The 18,471-nt window shown below is 37.8% G+C and overlaps 1 pseudogene; it reads right to left on the bottom strand.

The window, feature by feature from the left end:
• LOC134209250 (zeta-sarcoglycan-like) overlaps positions 1-18,471 on the bottom strand; it is a 151,553-nt pseudogene that overhangs the window by 110,467 nt on the left and 22,615 nt on the right.

Genomic DNA, 18,471 nt, shown 5'->3' with positions numbered 1-18,471 from the left:
TTTTTTCTGATCAAATTCCATGATGGCCATATTGAAAACGGAAAAGCATTTCGCAGTCAGTGAAATTATCACTGAAATGCATGATTTAACGAAATTTTCACCGCTTATCATACTTTTTCCGATAAATAGTTTTATTAGTTAATAGTTTGGGCAAAATACTAATCGATTTAGTGGACATCCTAGATGTTGTGGTAATCAATATTTTCGATTTATTTCCCTGAACTACGTTATATGGCCGGCGTGTTCAACCTTATTTTTTTCACAACATTTGGCCATAAAATCGAAAGCGCACTTCTTTTCAATGGTACTGAATCGAAAAAAAAACCTGAAATAAAATATTATTTTGTTGTCATCATCATAATTTTCATCAACAATCCAAGTTGTTATTATTTTTCTGCAAAGATTTGTTTATCTTTTTTAATACAACATTTTGACACCTGCCGCAGCCAAATTCCCTTTTTTTGCGGGGTGGTTTAAAAAGGATTTCTAAATGCTCTTGTAATAGGTTTATAGTGGTTAACTGGAGAGGGCCACTTGGCAATATCTTACTCTTATAGTGGTCATCAGAAGGTTGCCGTGTATTACTCGGTTTTATTGTTAGATCTTATAAATTGATCTTGAAAACCATTCTTACAGCGGAATAAAACTTTAAATGTTACTTGGGTGGACACTGTTTTAGGAATACATTCGGAAACCCCTGTTGGAAAAATCCTTTGGAATTTGATTTAGGATTTTTTTTAGAAATTCCTTCAGGAATTTGTTTTTGGAATTTCTAATAAAAATTCTTCCAGTAATTCCTCAACAATTTCTTTTAAAATTCTAGGAAGATATTTTTGGTATTCTCTCGAAATTTCCCTCTGGAATTTATTTAGAACTTTCTCCAGGAATTCTTTCCAAATTTCCTATAGGAATTCCTTCGGACAATCCTCCTGAATTTCCTTTAGAAACTTTTCCAGATATTCTTGTAGATCTCCGAAAATTTCTTTTAAAATTCCTCTAAGAATTCGTTCGGGAATCTCTTCTGAAATTCTTTTGGAAAATCTTCGGAAATTTTGTTCTTTTGTTCTTCGAAAATTCCATATTATGATTCGTTCCGAAGTTATTCCTGCAGAAACTTTGTATAGTTTACTGAAGGATTTTTTTTTAAATACTTCCTGGGGGAAGTTCCAAAAAAGTCTCTGAAAAATAAATAAAAGGCCTTCCCGGAAGGTTTTCTGAAGGAATCCTTGGAGGATTGTCCAAATTAATTCCTGTGGCTTTTCTAAAGAGATTTTTGAAGAAATTCCTGGAGGAACTTCGACTCTATTCTTGAAGGAATAACCAAACGAGAACCTGAAAAGATTTTCGAACAGAATTTTAAATGAAGGATTTTTTAGGAAACAAATAGCTATTGGAATTTAAATTGAAACTCCTATATTTCTCTAGGAATTTCTTCAAAAATCTGGACAGTAGTGGAACAAACTCAGTTTTGACTCTAGAATCAAGACTATGTGCAAAGAAAAGTTCACAAAATATCGAGATTCCGGATATTCGGATATTCTCAAGAATTCCTTGGGAATTTACTGCAAGAGTTCCTTCGAAAATTTCTACAGATTTTTTTTTCGTAAATACCTTAAATTCCCTGGCAAATATATTCAGGAATTCATTCGGTAAGTCATCAAGGAACTCATTCTAGTATACTTTCAAAAATTCTGTTAGGAATTCCATCGGGAATTTCTCTAGGAATTCCTTCAAGAAACGTCCACAAATGAAACCAGCTTTTTCTTTGAAATTTCCTTTAGGGATTGCTTCGGAACTTCTTGGGACCTTAAGAATTATCTTAAGGAACTCTTCTGGAAATTCTTATAAAAATTCTTCTAAGATTGATTTTGACAATTCCATCAGGAATCCCTTCAGAAATTCTTTTTGGAATTGGAAATAAAAATTTCTACCCATGTAGATGGGTACACTTCCCCATAGTTGCAATGGATTTGACGCACCTTCCTCAAAAGAGCTAGCCCTCAAAAAGCTCAAAAAGAATTGCGAATCTATTTATTAGTCTGTTGGATTACACTGTTGAAAGGAGATCCCGATGGCTTCGCGTAAGTGTCTCTGCTTACGGGTCTGCCGCCTCCGTTTTTTGCCGTTCATACAGCAGTGCATTGAAAGCAGAATTGTATTTAAATTCGATTGTAATTTTGGGTGGAGCCGCATGCAGAGCAAGACTCAAGCCAGAATGATGGATAACTGTACATACACACATACTTTTGAAAAATTCCTTCGGAAATTGTTTTAACAATTCCTCTGAAACTTTTCCAGGTATTCCATAAAACATTCCATTCCCTCGGTAATTCTTCTAGTAATTCTTTCGGAATTTTCTCCACCATTTCCTTCCAAAATTCTAGAACAAATTTTCAGATATCAGATATAATTTCCAAAGGAATTACCGACATTCTTAAATTCCTTCAAGATTTTTTTGACATTCCTCCTGAATTTTCTCCAGGGATTCCTCCAGAAAATCCTCCAAAAATTACTACGAAGATAGATCCAGAAATTCCTCAAGACTCTAAGCAATTTCTTCAGGTTCATTCCTTCAGAACTTTCTCCAAGACTTCCTTCGGAAAATATTTCAAGTAAACCCACAAATTTATTTGGGTATTGTTTATCAAAATATAGTATTGCGTATTTATTTATTAGTCTGTTGGATTACACTGTTGAAAGTAGATTCTCTCTATCCCTCGTGCTTCGCGTAAGTGTCTGTACTCTGCCTCGGATATTCATCTAGTATTTCCTTCGTAATTTTCTCCGCCATTTGCTTTCAAAATTCTAGGATGAAATTTCGGATATCTCCGTACGAATTCCTAGAGCAATTTCCAAGAGAACTCCTGAAGAAATTCCCGACATTCTTAAATTTCTTCAAGAATTTTGTTGGACATTCCTCCAAGAATTCCTTCAGAATTTTCTCCAGGGATTCCATCAGAAAATCATTCAGAAATTACTACGGGGATAAATCCAAAAATTCTTCAAAACTCTAAGAATTTTCTTCAATTATTCCCTCAGAACTTCCTCCAGGATGTCATTTGGACATTATTTCAGGAGAACCAAGAAATTTCTTTGAGCATTTTTAATCAAAATAAATGAAACCCGTTTTTTTTTACAGAGAAATTCTAGCAATTTAAGTACAAAGAGGAGTGAAAGAAAAGTTCAATTTGATGGGTCACGTGTCCTATCGTGCTCCAGCTCCAGAAGCCAAGTTACCATTTTTGTATTCGCATATCACGAGGCAATCACATTGATACTCCATGCTCAGGGAAGTTTAAAAAATCCTACCAGACTGGGAATCTAAATCCAACTTTCATAGTGTTGACTTGTAACTAGCCGCGAATATAAGCACTAAATCAATTAAGATATGTAACATTCAAACCTTTAAAAAGATGATGAACCACCCAATGCGACCAGAATGAGGTTATTTCACATGAAGTTACATACGAGATTAGAAGTTCATCACTACGCTCGTTGATTTGTAGGTCTGTTGCCAAGAAGTTCTTGAATGACCTCGCATTTAACACGCCAATGCCGGTAAAAGTGACAGAGATAAAAACAAATCTGCTAAAGGTATAACAGCTATTTAAGGTGAGTTACGGCGGCGTCCAAAAATGGCAGCCACAATGGCCGTGCTATCCCTCACCTCGCGTTTTTGCTCGCACAAATGTGAATATTTAGGCGGTTAGCACATCTGGAAACCATTTTTTCGTGTATGCTGCAAGTGAGCAAAGGTGAAAAACTACTTTCCGTTTATGTCTGTCGTTTACTTTTCGAGTTATGTGCCCTTCAAAGCGCTATGTAGAATTTTAATTGGACTCCAACGCGATTCACCTTAATTAATGCCTGATATGTTGCCTTGGCTCGGTAGATGCAAAAACACTATATACTGTGATTTTTGTGTTGGCCAATCATCGGCGTGAAATACGAAATTCGGCGGCGTGGAGCCAATTGGCGTATGGCGCGCCGCCGACACCTTCACCGGCGTCGGCGTACGTCATTAAGTGTCGGCGGCGGCGGCGTGGCGCGGCGGCGCACAGGTCTAATCCCGGCGCCATAGGAACAGGCAGTGAGTTGCAAGTTGTGACACAAAATTTGTTCATAATCAAAACAAAGAAGCAATTTCTACAGCATTGAGAAAATAATGTTTAATATGTGCTCGTAGTTTTCCGTAAAACTGCAGCTTGTATATGAAAATGGTAGTATGATATAAAATTATCTAATTGATTCATAGACAGAGAATAATTTGAACTCACAAAGCTTATAAATCTTCAGTGGGACGTTTTGTTTGAAAAAAAAGGATAGAAATCAGATTTTTTAATAAGACTTTTCTAATAACAAAGCGGTTTAATAACGAATTCATATACAGTTTTTGAGATTTTACACTCGACGTGTTATGCGGAGGATAATTTTGAAACTCCAATAAAATAGCACCAGGGTTCTCTTTTAGAAATCTAGAAATTCTATACCCAACCGAACCAGAGAATGCATGATTTTATGACAATCTTGCATGAATTTTATTGCACAGATTGTATTAAATCAATATAGCAAGCCATTGCATTAGGTCTCTGGTCACGAGGAAAAAGAACTAGATATGTTGGAGACGAGCCAGCCTAGGGCTGAAAGTATCCTTAATAAAGACACAAAAAAAAACTAGATAGGGGAACTGCTCCTTGAATTCATACCATGTACCCAAACCAATACTATTCGAAATCGAAGAATCGGAACGCCAATAGTTTTATTCCTCATTTTTGTGATTTTTTTCAGCAGTGTGCACGCCGGATAACACCAAAACACGACAAAAAATGAGTCTAAGTTGCCTGTTTTGCGAATGTTATTGATATAGGAGCATGTTATTAATAATGGAACAGATACCCTATGTGTTTGTGTCTACATAGCAGAGATGCATCTGAACACGAGAACGCGTGTTCGTGTTCAAAACGTTCTGAACACTGCACACTGTTCAAGAGCACTGATCAACTTAGCAACTTGTATCCTAGGAAAACAAATTCAAGCGACGGCATGTTACACATTTTTCGGCTAGTAACGGAACACGTGAGCATCTAACGGATAGAAATCAAGCATGCTCGTATGTTTTTGCATAGTTCCAAATCTAAGAAATCTTAGTTACCATGATCGTTTTGCTTGCGTACCAATCCAGTGTACACTGAACTGTGTTCAGAGCAGGCTTGCCAAAAACTCCTCGGCGAATAGAAAATGAGCAAGAGCAAGAGTTTTTTTGAGGAGCAGAAATTAGCATCAAAACTCACAATACTGTGCAACATTACACCCGAGCTTGTGCGTCGCAAAACAAGAGCGAGTCTATCTGTTCATCCTTTTCTTGTGGTACGTTACTCACTCACACTCACACTCAAAACAGCCTCCAAGATTTTTTTTACATACACAGCGTCGCTCCGGAGGCTCATTGAGTGCTCTTTCGCCAGACGCCTCACTCACAAGTGTTTTTATTTTGTTTTTCCTCACTCTGTCTTTTTGTACCCTTGCTTTTTACGCTTCCACTCAATTGTGAGGATGCGAAGGCAGCATGTTGCTGATGATGATTTTTTTTGACTCTATCGAGTGTGAGGAGTTTTGTCAAGCAAGCCTGGTTCAGAGCTCAAAACTAAGAACACCAAGGCGTGCTCTTGACTCATGTTCTGTTCAGGATGCATCTCTGCTACATAGAATCTATTTTTAAACCTGTGTCGAGGAATGACTCCTTGTATACTTCGCCAGCTATATTTGCTTACAAAAAAATTGGCCGAAGACGAGAATTGAACCTAAGCCCTCCACCAAGGCTGGCGCTTCTCGACTGACGCGCCAGCCTTCTGGACTATACACCAGATGTGAAAAGTGGTGATAGAAGACTATCATAATCCTCCTTCTGTATTAAATGAATGTGATAATCATCACATAATCGCAAGTAGAAGGGTAATAGAGATAGCAAAGGGAAGGTTAGTGGAATTTGCTTATCTGCGCCCTTGACCGCCATCAAGTTAAACGGAGTCGGGAAGATTGTGTGAGTCGATGTTATACTGCTGTAGGTGTCATGCCGTTTGGCCGAATGCCATTTGGCCGAATGCCGTTTAGTCGAACGGGTCGTTTGGCCGAATGCCGTTTGGCCGAATGCCGTTTGGCCGAATAGTTAAAAAATTGACCTCAGTTCACGAGTGGTACTTCTTCCTTCTTGCTTCTTTCTTCTTCTTTCTTTCTTCACCCTTCCTCCTTATTCCTTCTTCCTTCATCATTCCTTCTTCTCTCTTATTTTTTCTATTCTCTAACTTCTTTCTTCCTTCTTCCTTCTCCCTTCTTCCATCTTCTTTTTACCATCTTCCTTCTTCCTTAATCCTTCTTCCTTTTTCTTTCTTCCTTCTTTCTTCTTCGTTCTTCCTTCTTCCTTCTACCGTCTTCCTTCTTACTTCTCCCTTCTTCCTTCGTCATTATTCTTTCTTCTTTCTTCCTTCTTCCTTCTTCCTTCTTCCTTCTTCCTTCTTCCTTCTTTTGTAACGGGACATGGAAGCGGAAGAGAAGGTTCGGACGGATTTAACAGCCTTCACTTAAGCGCCAGGCAGTTTTTCCACTGCCGCGAAGGTGCGTTCTTAAAACTCATTCAGATAGTCCCGTACCCGGCCAGGAATTCTCAGGGCGAGTCCTTTCTTCAAGCCTCAATCCACACTCACAACTCTAGCGCAACCGATACCAAACCGAAAGAAGAATTTTATTCAAAATATGTACAAGCCACAGGGTGAGAGGTTTACCATTAAGGATTCCCCTCCCAGAACCTATTCTAAACGATATAAAAAAAACCGTTACGATTTAAATTTTCTCTCACCTTCAAACTGAACAACTAACGCTTTGCCTTCGTAACATAGCTTATGCTTGGTGCGTTTATTGGTAGCTAATACGATTCTGCGCAGGTTTATGGCTAATAGCTTTCTGGAAAACAACAAAAACTAGCCTTTCACTTATAGTCATTTGTGTACTTTTTACAATTTTTGGTGGGTTAGTAATCACAAATAGGTCGACCTTACTTGATTTTTCAGCTTCCGGAAGCGACGACGGAGTTCCAGCGATGTCCAGCAGCGGATGGTAAGAGCTCTTATTTGGAGACGGAATTCGAATTCGTTCGTTACGGCCACGTGTGGTTTTCCAATTTTTCACGGGTTCTGTCCCAGTGTGCCTAGCAAAAACTTGCACCAAATTTCTACCTTGCAACGGCGGTTGGCCCTCTATCAGCGAGCAGGTGAAACACTGGTAGTGGCTCGCGGATATCGTGGTGAATGAAATGGTGGTGTGACGTCACCGTTATGCTGCAGCTCGGATGTTGAGTTGCATCATCGTCATCGACGGAAAGTCGATCAACGCGTCGATGTCACCGCGACGGGCGGTTGACTCGGCCCTAGGGGTGTACCCTCGTTTTAAGGGAGAATCTTCAAACGATTCACGATTACATTTTGAAACAGACGTAATTTACGAATTTACCTTTCTATCTGAATTTTCGTCTTATGCTTTGTCACACTTCTCAGAGGGCGATACTCAACGTGGCTTTGAACCTAGCATTACGAGAAAATAACCTTAGAGCTTGGACAATGGACCCTATTGTTTAACAAACATACTTGCCACACGTGGTTTCACAGTTCACCAAATTTGTTACTACTTTTATATTTCACGCCCTAAGCGTTGTTCGGAAATACAGTTAGAACTTCTATCTCCTGCCAATTATATTTTCCACTAGTTTTTCACACCTTCTAATTTGCTTTTACGTTGGAATACTGATTTTGCCACTAAACAGGTCCTCAACAGTCGGCAGTCAGAATGCAAGAAAAGCTTTAAATCTGTTTGTAACTTCAACGTACCTACCGTGCCCGCATTCATTCGTTCGATTATTTCCGAGGCTGTCATTATGATAGTGAACTAATTTTTGAAAATTGAACTCTTTTAGTGAATTTCTTGTTACGTTCCTTCACCAGAGACCAAGACAGTAGAGGCTTATTTTAAATTCCATTATGTATTTTTTTAAATTTATTTTTGGTTGGATATAATGGGGATATATTTTTTTTATTTTCATAGGATTTTGTAACTTTGTTACACTTTCTTCTTTCTTTTTTCTTCCTTCTTCCTTCTTTCTTCTTCCTTCTCACTACTAACTTCTCACTTCATAAGGAAACGTATTTCAACTAATCGGCCAAACGGCATTTGACCAAATGGCGCTCGACCAAATGACCCTTTCAGCCAAATGGCATTCGGCCAAACGACATTCGGTCAAACGGCATTCGGTCGAATGACCCTAAACCCTGCTGTACACGATGCTTATATTTGTTGCTGGAGGATCCAATGAGAGCCGTTTAGATGTATTGATCGAAACCAAATAAACCGATTTAATGCAATGAGCTGTCGTAATAAATGTAACATTCTCTGAGCGGTTTACATGCGAGATTTGATAGAAAACGCTTAATGCAAAGAATTTTTGGGTGTAGTAAACTATAATTTTCAAATGGGAGACGTTAGTGAAAAACTAGATAACATTTAAAACTTGTTATAATAAAAAATGGGAAACTTAAATGACAGATAATCTCGAGTCTTCTATTCTATCAATTTGGTTTTATTTTAGATGAAATAAATGCTGCTAAATCATTAACTTCCTCATTTGTTACTAAAGGTACCATCTATTCTTTATTTCAATAAACAAAATCTCTTCACGCTGGGGTCACCTTTTATGAGATTCGATTTATCAATATCTCGGCCTGCCAGAGCTTTTAAATATCTTCTGAATTTTATACGTTTTGAAGTGTTTTTTTTTTTAATTTTTACTCGAGATGTTTTCATACGCGCATATTTTCTAGGAATCTCACCATAGTCGTTTCTCCTCATGCATAGTTCACAAAATTGCTCTGTTTTTTTATCAAAATCAGCTCAAATTTTTGAAGAACACTGATCCAGCATCGAATGAGATTGGTACAGAAAAATCGATCTTTTTCAATTACCCTAGTGAGCATCTGAACCCAGCCAAAAATTCTGTTCATATAACTCATTTGCAATCCAGTTCAATGGATACTTATTCGGTAAAAAAAGATCATATAAAATGCATAGATTCCACCTATACGTACAAATCTGGTGGCCATATACGTACATGCGGAATAAATCTGTCTTGTTTATATGATTTTATATGAAGTAAAAAGATCCTTTATACAACTTAGTTTTTAACTATAGTTATAGTTATAGTTTTTTATGACTTCGTATGTATCAATTTATAACTCAACATTGTAACTTTAACAACTTAAAAGTAGTTATACCTAAAAATTCTGTTTGACAATAAGTATGCATTTTTCCAGCAATATAATGTAAATTGAACGACTGTGGCAAAAAAAAATCCACTGATCCATGATAAATTCTTAAATGTTTTTTAAAGTTCTCTTCTAATTATTCTGCATTTACAAGTTTTGAAATGACGGACATGTCCAGTTTCGATTCAAAGATCTTTGAGATGCCAGTCCTCCAACCATCCTCCAAGCAATATGAACACTTACATTTCGAAAAAAAAATTGCAGATCGCATAATAAAGTGTGGATTAGTAACTCAATCTGATTCCATGTGACTTCATCCCGAGTAGGCGAAAATAGCTCAATAATATCAAATGTTGATAAGATAGCAAAATGAGATATGGACATGATTGATATAAGAGATAAGAGATCAGACGATAATAGGGGAACTGGGGGTAGGACGCCCACGTTAAGGAAAATGCCATTTTTATCAATGAAAACCACCATTTCAGCCAGTTTTCATCAGCGCATACTGAAGAACAGCATATCTGCGACTGACTACCGATAACAGATATCTAATTGTCCATTTTATTGCACAGAAATTTGATTTTTAAAAAGCACCCGAAAAAAAATGATTTTGAAACCATGCGGGGTGAGATGCGCCAGTGGATGGGTTAAAACGCGCATGTGCTTATCGTACTGATTTTCATTTTAATTGCCTACATTAAGGCAATTAACCGAATGTTTCAGCTGTTTCGGTCATACGAAATGAGCATGGGCGTAATGCCCCACACCGACCTCAGAAGTTTGAAGGCCCATAAAATCGTTTTAAAACCATTTTTGACGACGATTTCGTGTGGAACATAAAGAACACGAGTAAGCAGCATGGCTCATGGCTCAATTATTAATGTATCAATGTATAACAGCGACAGAAAGACTAAATTCCACCGAGCTAGAATTGCATCAAAACACGCAAAATCGTTTTTCGAGTTTTCATGTATAACTAGAGAAAAATCATGAAATATATGTATCCAATGGCAATATTTTTCATTGCTTTATCGTATAGACTATTGAAAATAATCAAAATGGGGATATTTAACCTTATTCAGGGGTGGCACGTTTTAACCCCTATGGGCGTGCTACCCCCACTTCCCTTATCAAAATTTTGCACTAAAATATCATGGGAAGATCAAGTTATGCTATTTGTGATAAGTGATCAATATCATGTGCCATTAGTTTGTTCTTATCCATATCATATATTGATATTTAAATGATATTTCGGTGCAAATTTTTGATATTGTTGCCTGTTCTTTTATCTCTTACTAGTCGACCCGGCAGACGTTGTCCTGCATAGTAGGCGAAAATACCCATGCGAAATTTCCATAAAAAATAAAAGGGCCCTCCTTAGCCGTGCGGTAAGACGCGCGGCTACAAAGCAAGACCATGCTGAGGGTGGCTGGGTTCGATTCCCGGTGCCGGTCTAGGCAATTTTCGGATTGGAAATTGTCTCGACTTCTCTGGGCATAAAAGTATCATCGTGTTAGCCTCATGATATACGAATACAAAAATGGTAACTTGGCTTAGAAACCTCGCAGTTAATAACTGTGGAAGTGCTTAATGAACACTAAGCTGCGAGGCGGCTCTGTCCCAGTGTGGGGATGTAATGCCAATAAGAAGAAGAAATTTCCATACGATTCTGAATTTTAGATCTTCTTCTTCTTCTTATTGGCATTACATCCCCACACTGGGACAGAGCCGCCTCGCAGCTTAGTGTTCATTAAGCACTTCCACATTTATTAACTGCGATGATTCAGTTACAATTTTGCATTCGTATATCATGCGGCTAACACGATGATACTTTTATGCCCCGGGAAGTCGAGACAATCCGAAACTTGCCTAGACCGGCACCGGGAATCGAACCCAGCCACCCTCAGCATGGTCTTGCTTTGTAGCCGCGCGTCCTACCGCACTGAATCGTTTTGGGACCCCAATTCACTGTGCAAAATATGGGCTCGATTGGTTGCAACCTCGCATGCCGCATCGCGTTTTAAATTTACATGGAGATTAGTATGGGAAAACGTACTTTTTTACATTTTTGCTATTAGCGGCTTCAATTTATCATCAATCACGTGACTCAATACGTTAGCATATAGTCTGGAAGATGCCGAAAGACTTTGCCGAAGAAGGTACGTAGCTGGAAGGTCTACAAAAAATTTTATTACGTTTCGAAAATTAATTGTTCAAACCATATGCAAGAAATCAATGTTTCTGCCAGCACTACCGGACGACCTATGGATATCGAAGGGTAAAACCCATCTTCCTTCTTATCGGATTTTTTTCTTTGTGAAATGATTCCGGATAGCTCCCATTAGCTCTAAAGCCCTATAAGATCAATTATTTTGAAATAACACTCAGTTAAATTATTGGTCTACGTAGTTCGGCAGTGCTGGCAGAATAAACGATTTTTTGCATATGGTTTGAACACTCAATCTTCGAAGCGTTATAACTTTTTTCGTGGACGTTCCAGCAACCTTTGGGTTATACTTTAACGCAATGTGCCACTTGGTTTACGATGAACTGAAACCTCTAGTAGTAGAAATGCAAAAATATACGTTCTCCCATACTAATTTCCATACAAACTTCAAACGCGATGCGGAAAGCGAGGAAGCAACCAATCGGTCCCAAATTCTGCACAGTTGTTCAGGACCCAGAATGGCTTCGAAAAACCATTGATTTGAAAAAATGACCATGACGCCCCACTCTACTGTGTAGTTAATTGTAAAAATGATGCTGTAAATATCAGCCTTTTTCTCTTGAAATCTTTACTAACCTTATATGAACATATTTCCAACCAACCATAAGGTGTGGTTTGCTAAGAAGTAGTACTTGGGTAGTTACAGCTTGCAATACTTTTTGAGAAATCTATCTATTGCTTTTTTCACCGAGGAATAGACTACCGTGTTTAATTAAGTACCAAAACAAATGTTCTCACTTTTGGTGGAACAATATTTTTGAGCGGGAGTTTAAGACGGCGCTAAGTTTATAATACCTCCGCCGGAATATTATAGAAATGACATGACTAGTTGACTAGTTCACGTTATTTTTGAGATTGAGAGATTGTGAAGGATTTAATTGTTGACAGATAAAAAACCATAAAAATACTAAGCTTGGAAGAATTTCGAAGCAAACTAGCAAAATCACTAGATTAGTTGCCAGTTGGGTCGGAATAATCAAATCTAAGAAGTGTGGTTACGATTATCTTGTTTCGTAACATTATTTATATTTGGAGATCTATTTTACCCCTCTATCCCCACCCCAATATTTTGCCAAATAGTTTCATCTACATATGTGTAGATATAACCTTAAATAAACCTTGTAAGTTTCAGCCAGATGCAGAAACATCGATAAAATGGAGTTGAGATTCTCACAAACTGGCTTGCAAACAAACAGTGCAATGTGCAGAAACTCATAATTTGATTGATTGTTCGTCGGCGCACTGAAATAAGTTTCAATAAGTTTGATGCATATTCTGCTTGAGCTCACATATAAAAATTTATGAATTTTTGACATTTTATTTTTACAAGGCTATTTTACCCAATTTACCGAAATTGCTCATTTGTCGTTAAGAATAATTGTTTTTTTTTTTCGAATAGATGTAAAAGCAACATCAGTACCGGTACCCACATTAATTGTAGCTTATTCAAAAAAAAAATATCAACAAGCACGTTCGCCGAATTCGTTCATTTTTGTTTCAGTTTGCGAAAGACGTGCTAATGTTTAAGGCACTTATTTTGGTTCTATTTTACTTCTGTTGAAAATTGTTCTGCAAATAGTTTGATATCTAATATAGATCAGCGAAGGATATACGTATCTATTGAGACGAAAAATATAGATGAATTGAAAGGAAGAAGAAACAGTTTTTTTAAACTTATGTATTTTCTGCTAAAACTCACATAAAAAAATGATGTATTTTTTGACATTTATTTTTGAATGACTATTTTACCCTACACTCCCCTAATAGAAAATTCTGATTTTTAATTTCAACTAAGACAAAAAAGTTTGGACAGTTTCACCAGATCGGAAAACATCAACATAAGTAGGGTCGAAATTTGTGCGAACTTTCATAAGAATAAACAGTGTTGCACAAAATTGCGATTTTCTTAGATCTTTTTGAGTTGGCGCTTCTGAATTATATTTGAAATGAAAGCTCTTTAGTTTCTTGATTGCCCTATGGGTTAGGTTTTGTCCTAGATCTGTTGGTGAAAAATATTCCCTTTGGAAAACGACTATTTTTTATCGAAAAGTCATTTTCTCCTAAAGTAAATAACTTTATAACCCTATTAACCACTTGGTATAAAGTACTAATTGAGTAGAAAAAGCGTGCAAAATTTAAACAAAATCGGTCACTCATTGCCTAAGTTATTGCATTTTTTGGTTTTGGCGATTTTGAACAATAATTTTGAAGGGCCGTTTTCCCCACTTCCCCTCAATGAAAAAATCTGAAAATTTGCAAAATGCCTTCTCTTACATATATGAACAAACCCTGAAAATTTCATCGAAATCGGAGAACATCGTTGCAACCTCCCTTGGAAAGGGGGTCGCGCTTCTCGCGAACTGGCTCTTAATTAACTTTATATTGCATTCTATATGATTCTAACTCCTCTAATTCTAACTCTGGATATTTATATAATTTAAATCTGACATCCTTATAAGACTGCTGGTTTGCTGGGAATGTTTTGATAAATCCGAGGGCTAGACCAAAATCAAACCGCATCAAAAGCAAACCCAGTGTAAAGAAGCCTGTAATTAAGAAATTTATTGCTCCATGACTTTCTACACTTGATCCGCAACTCGCTTTTGTAATGGTATTTAACGTATGGTCAAAACGCTATTCCGCATGAAAAAAAAAACAACAGTAATACAGTTTAAAATGCAGCATGAACATACGATAAATAGTTACCTATTAACGGTATGATCTATGTAAAATTCATAGTGTAAAGAAAATATTAACCTTACAGAATGTGGATAGTTGGCTACACGTTCGCCTTACAAGCGAATGGTCATGGGTTCGATTCCCAGCCCCTCCACCAAACCTTCGTCAGTCGCCGGATGCGCAGCCTTATACGGTGGCGTATTGGGGAGCGCCCTTGCCGTTAGGACTGCCTGATGACGACTGACAAATTGTTCTTCTCCGGAGGCATTCCTCCAACGTACCCGGATAAATGGTAACCGAACAATGCAACGATCATTGAATTCACGACACGGACAAATGGACACAATGGACTCACGGTGATATGGACCAGCAACGACAACAACAATGAATAATGAAAAATCTAAAAATAGATTCTCTGTGGATTCTGGTAGCAGAATACCACATAGATCACGGCACAGTAGCGGTTAAGTAACACAGAGTGCCTACCAAATAAATGAACCGGTGCCAGCGAAAGTGGTACATAAACCATTTTTGTCAATTTTGAGTTTTTTACACCAAGGGCTTCTATTTGCAAAGATCTAGCAAGGTAATAACGAAAAAGTGATTTTTGGCAACTAAATCTGGAGATATGGACATTTTATTTTCTGGTATATATGTATCACAATGGCCATTTCGTTGCCAGAAAAAGTGGTACATGTACAGTTCCATCCACTAAAATAAGCTTATTTAAAAGAAAATTCAGCAACATGATTGTTTTCACAACAGATTTTAGTCGTATTTTGAATTTCAAGATAGTTTACTGCCGTTTAGAATGATTTTCAAAATGTACATGTACCACTTTTACTGTCAACGTTTTTTGGTTTCTGTTTCCTTTTGCTCCCATTAATAGTGGTACATGTGCAATTTGTTCTAATAATCTTGGAATTTGTCATAAAATGTGCTTATTTTTCACTACTATCTTTAGGCACATCAGTCATAACATGTTGGTACAGTTTAGTTGCAAAAAAATGCAAATATGAATTTATTATTCGATGTTTTTGGGAAAATGCGTCTCCTGAAAAATTTACTCAATGTAACATGTACCACTTTCGCTGGCACCGGTTCAAATAAAGGAATAAAAATAAATAAAAATTACAGACTGTTATAATGTTATAATCGTTGCAATTATGGTGTTTGAACAGTTGAACAGTACTTTATATTTGAATAACGTAAGTGAACCATAATAACCATAATGGTAGATGAATCCTGCACTGATACCAGCTGGAAATCTCAGTAGTCATGTTTTTTGTCTGTACATATAGGGCACTGCACGGAACAATCTCTTTCCCTTTCGATCTTCATACATTTTTACATTTAGTGGTCTTGTTTAATATGTACATTATGTGTAAGATTTTTATTTAAAAAAAATGTTTTGGAAGTAATAAATCATTCAGTTGAAAACCCAGATTAATTCACCTAGCCGCGATGATGCCTTTCTCGTGCATAATTTACTTTAGGAGTCTAGATCGCATTTCTTCTTAGCTAAAGCTAAGCTAAAGCTAAGCTAAAGCTAAGCTAAAGCTAAGCTAAAGCTAAGCTAAAGCTAAGCTAAAGTGAGGTGAGGCTGGTGAGCTAAGCTGAGAGTGAGGCTGAAAGCTAAGCTAAGCTAAGCTGAGCTGGAAGCTAAAAGCTGAGGCTGAGGCTGGGAGGCACAGTGGAGGCTGGTGGGCTGAGCTGAGGCTGAGCAGAGTGGGGGCTGAGGCTGAAGTGAGCTGGGGAGTGGGCTGAACAGGCTGAGCTGGGCTGAGGCTGAGTGGGAGGCTGGGCTGGGGTGAGCTGGGCTGGGGTGGAACAGGCTGATGGGGAGGGCTGAACAGGGGCTGAGTGGGAGCTGAGGCTGCAGAGGCTGGGAGTGGAGCTGGGGCTGAGGCTGGGGTGGCTGGAACAGGGTGGGAGCTGGGGTGGGGAAAACTGGAGTGAGGTGGGGCTGGGGGTGGGAGCACAGAGGCTGGGCTGGCTGAGTGGGGCTGGGCTGGGAGCCTGGTGAGCTTCAAAGGCTGGCTGGGGAGCTGGAGGCTGAGGTGGGGCTAGCTAAGCTAACTAAAAGCTAAGCTAAAGCTGCTAAAAGCTAAGCTAAAGCTAAGCTAAAGCTAAGCTAAAAGCTAAGCTAAGCTAAGCTAAAAGCTAAGCTAAAGCTAAGCTAAAGCTAAGCTAAAGCTAAGCTAAAGCTAAGCTAAAGCTAAGCTAAAGCTAAGCTAAAGCTAAGCTAAAACTAAGCTAAATGCTAATGTTTCGGTTTATTCGAGGTTATAAAATTAAAACAGATTAGGTCTTTCATGTTGTCGAGAAAAAAAACAGGCATAAAGTGTCTACTTTAACTACCAAAGCCGTATCTGTATGTTCGTGCCGCTTGCAATTGATTTCAAAAAGTCAGAAACAGCTCAAAAGGTTAAAAGCAGTATTATAACGGAACGCATTCTGTAATTGATCCATATAATATTAACTTTCAATATAAACAATAACCATTAAAATCCGAATAGGTAATGATTGTGAAATAATGGAAGTTTGAATTTGTATGAGAATATATTGGTCATAATCACCGTGCGATTCTTACAGTACTGTCACAAAGCTTTTGCCCTATGATGAAAAATGCTACATGAATGCACCCCAGACAACATTTTGATATGTAATCTAGAATCGAGTCATGCTTGTTTCGAACTTCTTATAGGAGTGATGATTGAAAGCCAACAAACCATTAGGCCATTAGAAAATGTTTTCTTATGCAGTGGACTGGTTTGTATATTTTATTATGTAGTTCTTGCAAAAAAATTTCGGCTAGAGTGCATTGTCTAGCATACTGCAGGATGCACCATTAAGGGACTATCACTGCGACAACGTTTGATCGTTTTTTATCCATATTATGATTATGACTTCTAAATCCTCAAATTTGATCATTACATTTTTGCCTTTATCGTATACTAAATATACGTGAAGGCTATATGATCACTTCAAAACAAAACTTTTGATAGCAGGCTCGGGGACCAATACTGTTACATATCAAACGACTCAGCTCGACGATTTGAGGTGATGTCTGTTATGTGTGTATGTGTGTGAGTACAAAATTTTGTACATACTTTTTTTTGGAACTTAGCATTGGCCGAATTACTAACAACTAGTTCCATTCGACGGCGAATCCTGTCTCATTATTTGCTACTGAAAATTGGCCAGATTGGACTATGGTATCAGAAGTTATGGCCAAAATACTATTGTTCATGCGCAAAACACGCTTAAAAACACTTACTCATAGTTTTTGATATTTTTTTGCTCGAGAATCATTAATCAGGGTTTTATAATAATTAATGAAAGATAAATTCCTCACTCTATTTGAACAAATAATTTTAAATGAATAACGATATTGGCTAATTTTCTTTTTATGACACAACGAATTGAGTTTAAAGTGAATAGCCTTCTTGAATTACGAGCATTTTATATCCTGCATTTTCTAGCGACAGCATGCTGGTATCTTTCCTTCACTCTGAATGAAATTTCGCCCCATACAAATTCGTAATTTACCACAACCAACCCTTCATCAGAAGCCCTCCCTGGGGTTCTCGGAGACGGCGAACAGCCATACCTATATTAAATGTCTGAAACGTGACCATGAAAATAATTTGCTGCTTTTGGCATTAGTTTCGAGGTGGTGACAGAGAAGAACATTGCAGGAGGATGCCATCACCCCCAATCGGTGAACCAGGCGACGCAACGCGACAACGGAAATCATATTTCTGCGCTTTCAATTCGACGGTAGATAATTAAATTTGCGTAAAAATTGAAATCCCAAGAAAAGTATTTTCAACACTGCAAGTCAGTTTTACTCGAAGGGGGAACACAAAAGAAGAAGATAACATAACGTTGTGGAGGGTTGAGTGCCGCTTTTATTTGTCGTTTTTAGTCTCTTCCAGGTGGAACGTGCTCCGAGAAAAGAACGGCATTCGGCAAAGACGAGGAAATATTCAAGCAATGCAAGTAAACCATCAGTTATCGTTCATTATGCAGCTTTTAAATCATTAGCATTACCCACCACTAATTACCAGCTGTCAGCTCTTATGCTATCCCATAATTTTTGCTCTTCTACAACTAACGAGGTTTAGTGGTTGCGTATGATTTATGACATTTGTTGAGTGTTTCGTTTTTGTCTTAGCCACCTTAAGGGTAAGCAGGCTTCGGATGCGCAGCAAACAAAATAACAGCATCAGCATAAAAAGAAAAATGTAGGGT

The sequence above is a fragment of the Armigeres subalbatus genome, chromosome 1 (genome assembly GCF_024139115.2).
Source record: "Armigeres subalbatus isolate Guangzhou_Male chromosome 1, GZ_Asu_2, whole genome shotgun sequence".
Lineage (NCBI taxonomy): Eukaryota > Metazoa > Arthropoda > Insecta > Diptera > Culicidae > Armigeres > Armigeres subalbatus.
Note: the sequence above shows the minus strand (reverse complement) of the source record. Positions and strands in the feature narration are given on the sequence as shown.